This window comes from Phalaenopsis equestris, unplaced genomic scaffold, assembly GCF_001263595.1.
Source record: "Phalaenopsis equestris unplaced genomic scaffold, ASM126359v1 Scaffold001224, whole genome shotgun sequence".
In the NCBI taxonomy this organism is placed as follows: domain Eukaryota; kingdom Viridiplantae; phylum Streptophyta; class Magnoliopsida; order Asparagales; family Orchidaceae; genus Phalaenopsis; species Phalaenopsis equestris.
The window spans coordinates 21,165-31,938 of NW_018165663.1; positions in this window are offsets into that span (position 1 = coordinate 21,165).

Sequence of the window (10,774 nt, forward strand, 5' to 3'; positions counted from 1 at the left end):
CTTTAGGGTGGTTAGGTCACATTTAGTGCATGGGTCCAAGTGGGTGCAAATGACCAAAACTTGGGTTTGGGCTAGGTTAGCCATGTCAATTGGCCCAAATAAATTTTGCATTTGGTGTAGATGATCATAAGGAACAACTTTGGTGAAGGATGAAAGGTTTTGAGTCAAATTAAAGGGTCAATTTGAGGGAATTTTGAACTTTAATCAATTTGGTCATGTTGGGCTAGGTTTGGGTCTAACTTGAGTTATCCTTGGGCTAAGTCCAAATTGATTGGTTTAAATGGTCAATAAGAACCTCATGAAGAGTTTTCAACATGAATTGGGTGCCAATTTGGAGGTTAAGGCAATCAATTAGGTGGAATTTGGGGACTTAGCCAATTTGGGAATTTTGGGTTTAGGCCAAAATCAAATGGATTTGAGGCTTTACCAAGGTCAATTGATGGTTGATTTTGATGTATAGGAATGTTATAAAGATTTTGCAACATTAATTGAGGCCAATTGACTAGGCTATGGGTTCAATTTAGTGAGAGCAGGTCATATGGTCAAAATTGGGGTTTTTACCCAAATCAAAATTGGGCTCAAATCATGGACCAATTGAGCTTGGATTTAGTTTATTTTGGTCATATAAGAAGTTAATGTGAGTTTAGGATTGGAATTGAAGTCAATTGAGATCAAATTGATGGACATTTGAATTGGATTTGAGGGATTTGGGCCCTTAAAGGAAAATTTGGAGGTTTTGGTTAAACATGGTCAAATTGGCAAAATTGGGTCATTTAGTAGTTGTGAGAAATGAAATTAGGAATAGTTATGATTTATTGGGATTTTCTTGGGAATTTTTTGAATTTTTGGGATTTTGGGTCCAAGAGGGGTATTTTGGTAATTTGGGGGTGTTTTAGGGGTAAAAGGCCAAGATGGGTATTTTGGTAGAGTTGAGGTACCAACCATCACCCACAAGTCATGGACCAATGGAAACCCCATTTTGGGTCTACATAGTGGTCTTAGATAAACTATAGCCCTAGGGCTAGTAGGTTTTGGGGACCATCTACATGAGTATCCCAAAAGATCAAGGGATCTAGGCTAGAAATTTGAGTTCAGGGTTGTGAGTGATTGTGGGTGCAGATAAGAGTAGTGAGTGCCTTAGCTCCAGACCAACACCTAGCTATTTGGCCAAAACCTCATAATCTTAGAGCAAGCACTAAAATTTAATATAGGTCGATGTGTAGACCAGGTAAGTTTTTTTTATTTAGTTTATGGGGGGTTTTAAAATTTTAGTAAAAGTAGTTTAAAAGTTGAAAAAAATTGATTAATATAAGGAAATTCTAAAATCTCACTAAGCACGACACAATTTGATTTAATTTGCAAAATAGCAAGTCAAAGTCAAAAAAGAGATGTGAAGTGGTCAAGACCCAGTGCGGGACCAACTTAACAACACACAATGCCCAGGTGGAAGTAGTCCACCAACACTCCTATTGGGGTCCGACCCCACATGAAGATTAAAAAGTCCATAATGGCTTCTCGAACCTCCTTATTCAAAGGTGATTGAACATACGGTCCTGAAGTCCAAACGAGTTGACCGTACTTTCCCAAGATATAAATGGGTAAAGCATGCCAATGGAAGAAATATAATTTGGTTCATGAGGGACATGAACACATTACCAATGTATGAAGATATAATTTCTTAATTTAAATGGAGACAAAAGCTAGTCCCCAACAGAGTTGCCAGAAGTTGTCAGCTTATATTTTGTCGGCACTACTAGGTTGTGGAGTTGCCCATTGGAAGCTGTCGGCCGTTGGAATCAAAATCCTGACACCGGCTTCGGAAAGGTTTTAATTTACATATATATAAAGATTTATAAAAATATGAAATCAAACTGACCCCAAGTTTTAGAAAAGTATGAAATCAAACTGACCCCATATTTTTCATAGTTTAAATGAAAGAGCACTATACCTCAAACCCTATATTTTCCCGAAGGATAAACACAAGATTTGAGGATGAGGCTCGATCAAATAAACTAAGAAATATACAACGTCCGTTTTGTCTACGAAACCATTTTATTTGTTGACAAGTTCCCCTATCTAATACGAAGAATTAAATAGGTTTTATATTAAGTTGGGTTCGGACAAGCTTCCTATATGGGCAAGCCCATATTGTTAATTACATCTTAAATGAATGAAGTCATTTAAGAAAACTCTTGATAAAAATCAAGAAAATATTATCTTCAAAGAGGCCAAAAGGATAGGACTTTTCAATGAGATCAGACAAACGAGGTGTAAAATGGAGATGGCTCAAATTTGGAATATTTATTGAAGAATCTAAAGGAGGGAAAACTAGGGGATGTCACATATCTGAAGGAGAACCTGGGTGACTTCCTAGTCTATCCTATTGTTTGGCTTTAGTTTTGAGGAGAAATATTTAGGTGTTGTATTTTGCCAAATTTATTTTTTAGGGCTTAAATTCATGTGAAATGATCACACAATTAGCCTGGAAGATGTGAGAGTTTAATTCATGACAGAAGACAAACTCGGAATCCTAAGACAAGTTAGGGCTTAGATTATACAACATAGATGTGGAAAGGCCTTAAGATGAGGTGAGGATTTATGTTGCATAAGCAGACAACCTCGAAATCCTATGGCTTGGTTATTTAATTCTAATGAAGGAAATTGGTTTAGCTGGGGAAAACATGTTTTGGTGTTGAATATGGTTGTTTTGTTCATAGTGCTAGCTCCAGGCTCCTTGCCGTGACGAGTTTGAGTTTTCTAGTGTGTCAAGTTATGGTGTCAAATCGGTCGACCCTATGGTTGCAGTTCTTTAAATATTATGGGGCATGTCAAAGTTCATTAAAGTAGCACCAATTAGGATCCTACGGTTCCCTCGTGCCGGTACCACTATTTTCTATTGGATTTACTTAGTATAAAAGTATTTAATAAACTTATCTTAATGAGTTTCATACTTTCATTTAGACAGTGGGAAGACTCGTTAACAACCGTAGTTTACCTCCTCCAAGTGATTCCTGATCATCCAATAGAGACGTCTTAATTTAGTTGTAGTTGTGATTTTCGTGATGTTTGTGATTGAATTTTGAGTTGTTTTATATTTGAATGTTGTGGCGGTGAATTTTATCTTGGTTTATTTTCATTTGATTTTGGTTTTACAGCTATCCTAGCAGTTTTGGTTTTCATGCAGGGTGACATCGTTGTTTAACATGCAAGTTTGTAAGCATGAAAGTTTGGTGCAGAAAGTAAAAGAGAAAACAGTACTATAAACTGTAAAAGCCTACCTAACGAGTCTTCTCATTTTCACCTCATGAAAGGTCAGTACTTGCAAGGCATGCAAATAATATTACAAGGAATTTAGATTGCATGAGTAGACGAAGGTTTAGCTACAAAATCCCACGTTATGATTTATTTGAATCTCGAAAGTTCCTAGTAGAAGATTTTAGGACAAAACACGATAAATTCAAAACATCCAAAAGATTCCAAAGTGCTCGGGATATAACCCTGAACTACTTTGAGGCTCCTTAAATTATTTTGAGTTCATTTTGAACTTATCATATTGTTTTATCAATCATCCGAGTTTGAAGTGTGACTACACCATTGCTCAGTGAAACTTAACAATTTAATTACCCAAGGATAGTGTACTCGATTAATAAATTAATGTTTCATTTAAGAGTTATTTGAGTGAGTGACCCTAAGGCAAGTTTGAGTTATTTAAGATTGTGGTGCCCACAAGTAAAATTGGACTTGGAGTGTTTAAAGATATTGATTATCAACCCAATTATCTTCTAAATCAAATCGACTGAGCTTAGATATTGAGTCTAGGTCACTACACAACCCTTAGCAATCATAATGGTGTATTTTCATTTAAAGATCACATTATCACCAATTTTGGGCTTAAGGAAAGTAAATTACATCCTTTTAGCTTAAGCGCTCTCACTCAAGAAATTTTTTATATTTGTCGACTTCTAAGTCAAGAAGATTAGGGGAGATTATTATCTATTGATGTTGTGCAAAGGTGGTGGGTGAGTTTCTACCTTATAATCCTTTTGTATTTCAATCATCCAAACATGTTTATTAGGATCAAAGTTACCCATTTATCCCTAGTTAACCCTAAATTTTGATTAAGGTGCCAAAGTCTAAAACGGTTACCTTGCCTTTGGGGGACTTCACCTCATAACTCCTTAAACACAACACAAATGGCTTTGAGGACTTAAAGTGTTATACCCATGAGGTAATTGAAATGTTAGAGGAGGATATGTGGACCTCTCAAAATTTAATTTAATTTAATTTAGATAATTATTTAAAATTTGAAAATAGGATTTTCAAAGGTTAATTTATTTAATTATCCAAAATAAAATTTATATTTATGAAAAAAAATTATTAGAGGTTTTCTAAGATCAGAGAAACACTTGGACAAAATTTCATGATTTTTTGAATCAAATTTCTTTTTTTATTATTTAATTTTAGATCAATTTCCATGATTTCCTTAAATAAAAATTAGTATTTTAATTACAAATTTTTTTTTATATTTTTATTAGACTCCTTTAAGTTTAGAAAACTCTAAGAACCAAATTTTGTATATTTTTGAATTTTAATTTATTTAATATAAATATTTTAGTGAGAGAATAAGAAAAATTTAGTTTTACGCCTTTAAAATTTATTTTTAACTTAGAAAAAATTAGGAAAAATATCTTAATGAATTCTAGTGATCAGAGGATATTCCCACTAATTTTGAACCATTTTTTGTATTTTGAACTATTTTTTGTATTTTTGAAAATTTTGATTATTTTAATTATTTTTAATTCAAAATATATTTGAAAAATAAAGTATTTTCACAAAAAAATGGTTTTTCTTTTTATAAAATGCCCCTAATCACAAGGAACTGAGGAAAAACAGTTTTCATAATTTTTTTAAGCATATTTAATTTAATATAATTATTTTTATACAAAAAGCATAGGTTTTCTTAAGAAACCCATTTTAGTGCCTAGACTAAGTCAAATAATTTTGTTATTTTTACATTGGGTAGGCCTAATTTTTATGAATAATGTAGAGTTAATTTTGTTAATTTTTTATATGTATTTAATTTACCAAAATTAACACAAGGTACTTACGTTTAACTAAGTATAAAAATTCACAACATGATTCAAAACATTAAAATATTTTTCCTAGATGTCTATGACCACAAGAAATCTACTAAAATTGTTCTCAGAATTTTACAAGTGATATTTTGATTTATATAATTAAAATAAGCCAAAATTATCACCTTAGCTTGAAAATTGGGGTTAGAAGCATAGAGATGTCCTCTGACCTTGAAAAAATCAGAATACTATGCCTTTGTCATGAGGAATAAACCCTCAAAATTCCAAGCCATGGAGAGATGTTTTAAGTCAAGGAGAATTAAAATACCACAGAGGGTATTTAATTAATTAAAAATCAAGGAGTGAAAATTTTATTTTTATTTTTAGTCCACATTATTCTCCTATGTTCACTGAGCAAGAGGGTATTTTTTTTTATTTTTATGATTTTCTAGAGAAATATATGGATTTTTGAAGTTCAGGCATTTAATATAATAAAAAAATCCCAATTTTTCTACTTATCCATGCGGCCCTGACTGGATCCTAGGCAGTTCCGAAGGCTCCATGCGTCACTCCGCCATTTTTCACATCGCCAGCCGCGTAGTGTCCACACAGACCGCGCTTTATGCACCAAGGATCTGTCCGGCTTGATCTCCTCCGTCCATTGGATACACGCGAGATTGGACGACTCTCCGTTATCGTCTCCAAGTGACCTAACCCGTGAGCCGTTCACACTAAAACCTTAAGATCTTTGCCTAAACTCAACCAAATTGCATGGGATTTGTTTCTAAACCTTCATCTAAGCGAGGCAAACCTATCTATATGGATTATACAGTATGAAATATAGTAAATACATATGGAGATTCAAAACAAGCTCGGTTTAGGGTTGGAGTTCAATACCTTTGTTTGAGAGGGGAGGCCTCAATCATGTGGTTGTGGTAACTTTGATTAGTCCCAACAAACCTCCAGATAGAGTCCTAAGCCTTAGTGAATAGTCTAGATATGATTTCAACCAAGCTCGATTTCAGGTGTTGATTGAAGTTTATACTAGAGGTTGTTTGAGAGGGGCCTTCTGTGAGGATCACCTCCTCTCACTGTGGGGATATAGTGTGCACAATTAATTGAGGTTTAGTTCAGCGTAGAGCTGTGGGGGAGTATGTCTTGGTTTCTACTAAAACTTTAAGCTCAAAATTGAACTCTCACAGAGGGAAGTTCTCACAAAGGGAACCAGAGGGGGAAAATGGTGGGCTTGAGCTGAGGGGGTCCTAGGGAGTCTTTGGAAGCAATTTGATAGAATTTCCTTAGAAAAATTTTAGCTCCCCTCCCTTGGCCATGGAGGTGAGGTTTAAATAAAAATGGCTTAGGATGGTTGCCAGGGCCAATTAGGGCATGGATAACATTTCTTAGGTGGAGGGTTTTGAAGTGCGAAAGCCAATTGGAATTGGCCAGCTCATATGGGTGAGTTTGGATTTGAATTCGAGCTTGGGGTTCTTGATTTTGGTGTTTTCCAGCCACTAAGCTAGCTAACAAGGCCAGGAAGGGCCAGTGGTGGTGGCCAGATGGTCAGGTGAGCCAGTGGGAGGGTTAATTATAATTAACCCTCAATGCAAGTGATGATGAGAAAGATTTTTTATTAAGGCCCATAAATGGGCATAAATCCCTTAATTTGGGGGTCCATTGGTCTATAGCATGCCATGGCTAGTCCAAATTGGGTTTAGCTTGGTCCTTAGGAGGAGCTTAGTGGTTGTGGAGTCATAAATTTGGTGACTTTAGGGTGATTAGGCCAATTTTAGTGTACGGGTTCAATTTGGGTCCAAATGAATGAACATTGGGTTTGGATTAGGCTAGTCATGACTTTGTGCCCAATTGATTGATCAATATTGTGTAGATTATTGTAATGAAGATTTTTGGTGAAGGATTGAAATGATTTTGAGTTCAATTGAGGGTTCAATTTGAAGGATTTTGAAATTTTGGTCAATTTTGGTATGTTAGGCTAGACTTGGGCCTAGGTTGGGCTTAGCTTGGGCTAAGTCCAATTTGATTTTTGAAAATGGTCTAAAGAAACATCATGAAGAGTTTTTCAACATAAATTGGGTGCCAATTTTGGGGTTAGGGCAATCAATGTGGTGGAACTTGAAGACATAGCCAATTTGGGGCAAATTTGGGGATTTTTGGATTTGGGTTGAAATTAAATTAAATTTAGGCCTCAACAAGGCCAATTGAAGGTCAAGATTTATGTGTAGGAATTTTATGAAGAGTTTAGGATTCAAATTGAGGCCAATTGAGTAGGCCATGGAGTTGAATTTGGTGGGATTACGCTATAGGACCAAAATTGGGGGTTTGACTTAGATAAAAATTAGGCTCAAAGCATGGGCCAATTGAGCTTGTGTTTGGTTTAAATTGGTCACATGAAAGGTGAATTTGAGTTTAGGATTGAATTTGGGAGAAATTAGGAACAACTTGATGGACATTTGAGGTAAATTTGGGGAAATTGGGCCCTAAAAGGCAATTTAGTGATTTTGGTCAAAAATGGTCAAATTGGTCAAAATGGGTCCAACTGAGGGGTCCAAATGGGTTTTGGAGACATTTAAATGGGTTTTGGAGACATTTGGGGTCCAAATGGGTTTTGGAGACATTTGGAGTGATTTTAGATGCTTTGGGAAGGTTTGGGGTGCCAAGGGTATTTTTGTAATGTTGGTAATTTTGGGGGTATTTTGGTAAATTTGGAATTTGGGGTATTTACAAAAGATTTGAGATGAATTTTTAACAAGTTTGGGTATTTTGGATGAATTTGAGGATTTTGACCAAATTTAAGATTTGAGGGTGTTTAGGTAATTTGGGTTGGTTTGGGGGGAAAAGGCCAAGTTGGATATTTTTGGTAGAATTGGAAAGCTAACCCTCACAGATGAGCTATGGACCAATGGAATCCCCTTTTGAGTCCTCTTTGTACTGGTCTTAGCTAATCCCTAGCCTAGGGCCAGTAGATTTAGGGGACCATCTACATGAGTCTCCCAAAGGATCAAGGGATCAAAGTCAACAATTTTGGGTTTAGGGTTGTGAGTTGGTATAGGTGATAATGAGCACAAGTGAGTGCAAGTGTGTGAAAGTGAGTGTCTTAGCCCTAGACCAACACCCAGAGTCAACCCTAAGTGCAAGCGGTTCTATCACTAACTCACCTTGAGCTCTCCCATATTGACCCTACCTACTAAGTGCTAGAGGTTAGGACCAATATGTGGAACTTCAAGTTGAGCAAAGAGGAGTGTAGAATTTCTAATGGTGAGTGTTCCTCCTTTTGTTTTCTTGGAATAGTCATCAGGAAAGTCCTATGGCTAGACCTTAGGCTACTAAAGAGGAAAGACTAAACCTCAACCAAAAGTGAGGCCAACAATGGTTTTTCATTGGAAAGACCAGAGTGAAAGGATGTAGAAGAAATTTATTTTGAAAGTAGTGATTAAAGAATTTGAAATGACTTGATAGTGAATTTGGATTGGTCTAGTGGTGTTAAATGAACGCTTAAGAATACTTGATTTGACTGAAAAAATATTAGAACTCCTAAACTAAAGGAACGAGTTAGCTAAGAAGAATTTTCAGAATGGAAATGAAAGCACTAAACTCTATAAGGAATCTTGATGGGTGGACTAACATAAACTTTGGGAATAACATTCCCGTTCATGATGCTCATGACCTTCCATTATTTTAGGGGCATTGGTATTCATCAACTACAATTAATCTCATACTTAGGAATCTATGCAGGCGGATTTAGTGTGTTAATTTTGAATTATTTTTCAATAATTTATAATACACACGGGAGATATAATAATAAATATGCAATGTAATCCAGAAAAAGTAATTTTAATAAAAATAGTCTTTCATTAAATCACTTCTAAGCTGCCAAATCCACTTTCAAAAATAACGCAAGTATACGTATCACTCAAGTAATAAATGGCTCAAATAGAGTCCTAGATATCGATCCCATAGGTAAGTTGGAAAAACCTGTAAATACTTCTTAAGATTATAATTATAATCTAAACTAAAAAAAGGTAAAGTACAAAGTTTGAATATTAAGTATTAAAGTGAATGCTATTTAAAATGAAGTTGAAAGATAAAGTTAACTGAACTAGAAACTAAACTTTCAAAAGTAAAATTATGAAAACTAAACAAAATTTTTATTGACAGGAAGTGCAAATTTAAGAAAGCATTCTTCACCTTACAATAAGCACATGGATTGTGAAGAAATTAAAATCATTTTGAAAATATATGTAAAAATTTTTTTGTGCCAAAAAGGAGCAATTCTATTATTTACCTTCTTCCATAAGCTATAAAGAACATTGACTAATCCATAGTTTGGTCTCTAATTCCGTGGTTAGGCTGAGAGGATACTGACTGCACTCCAGAGCTCCCATTACTCTCTCCTTCAAGGGCTAACAATCTCACATTAGTTTCCAATCAACTGGTCCAAATTTGGGATTTTAATCTGTCACCTTAAAATCTCCGACTCTACATCCAATAAAGTATATTTCTCTATTTACTTGCACTCCATTCCATGGATGACATACTCTCCCTTGAAATCAAATTTGATTCTTTCCATGTTTTAGAAATCATAGCCCTTTTAGAACATAAGTTACTAAACACATTTTAACATTTCAATCGGCTAGATCAAAATGTAAATGAAGATCGGAGTTCAAATCATCATAAATTATTAATATTTAAGACCATAGAAAAAAAAATTAGGGAGAAGGATAAAGAAGACTACTCAGAATTCATGAGAAGGATATGACAAAACACGGATTTCATATATAAAAAAAAAGTTTACAAAAGAAAAGAAATAAATGATACAACTTATCTCACAATCCTTCCCAAGAAAATCCCTAGAAGTTCTTTTCAAGCCTTTCTTTCTTTACAAGCACTCCCAGTTCTCTCTTAAAACTGTAATGAAGAAGAAATCTCTCACATTTCCTCTCCTCTTACAACCCTAGAAGAAAATCTCCAAGCCCTTGACCTTCTCTCTTTATCTCTTCCTCTTGCCTTCACACACCCCCTTTCACGTCACACACAAACTCCTTGAAGTCTTCTACATTTATTTTTGGTTGCCTTCTTTCAAAAAGAATTCAAATTTCCTTCCAAAATTCCCTCCAAAAGGCAACTCTTTTGAATTCAAAAGATGTGTCATTTGGTCCAAGAGACATATCCCTTCATAAAAGAACATTCCAAAGTGTCTAGGTGCATTGAATTATTCTAAAGGGTGTTTAGAACAAGTGTCCCTTTGAAAATTTGTGCAAAATTTTCCTCGAACTGCCTTAATCCACAAAAAGTCGTCTATGGCGCATCTGGTGCTAGATCTGGTGCATCATGCACCAAGGGTCTGTAAAACGACGCATCATACGCCAATCTGACGCATCATGCATCAGAATCCCAAAATTTGTTGTTTTGGCTCCATTTTTTGTCGTTTTTGCTACTTTTGTTCCAAATGCCTAAAAAAGTTATAGCTGCAACAAAAATACGAAAACACCCTTCTTTAAAGTGCAATATCACCAAAAAGAGAGATAAAATATATAATTAAAACAACATATTATTTTGGTGTTTCAAAATCCCCCAAACTTAAATGTTACTTGTCCTCTAGTGACACTTTTTTTACATAAATATTTAGTACATAAAAGCATATGAATTAGGATAGGGATCAACTCATAACTTCTATAATTTAG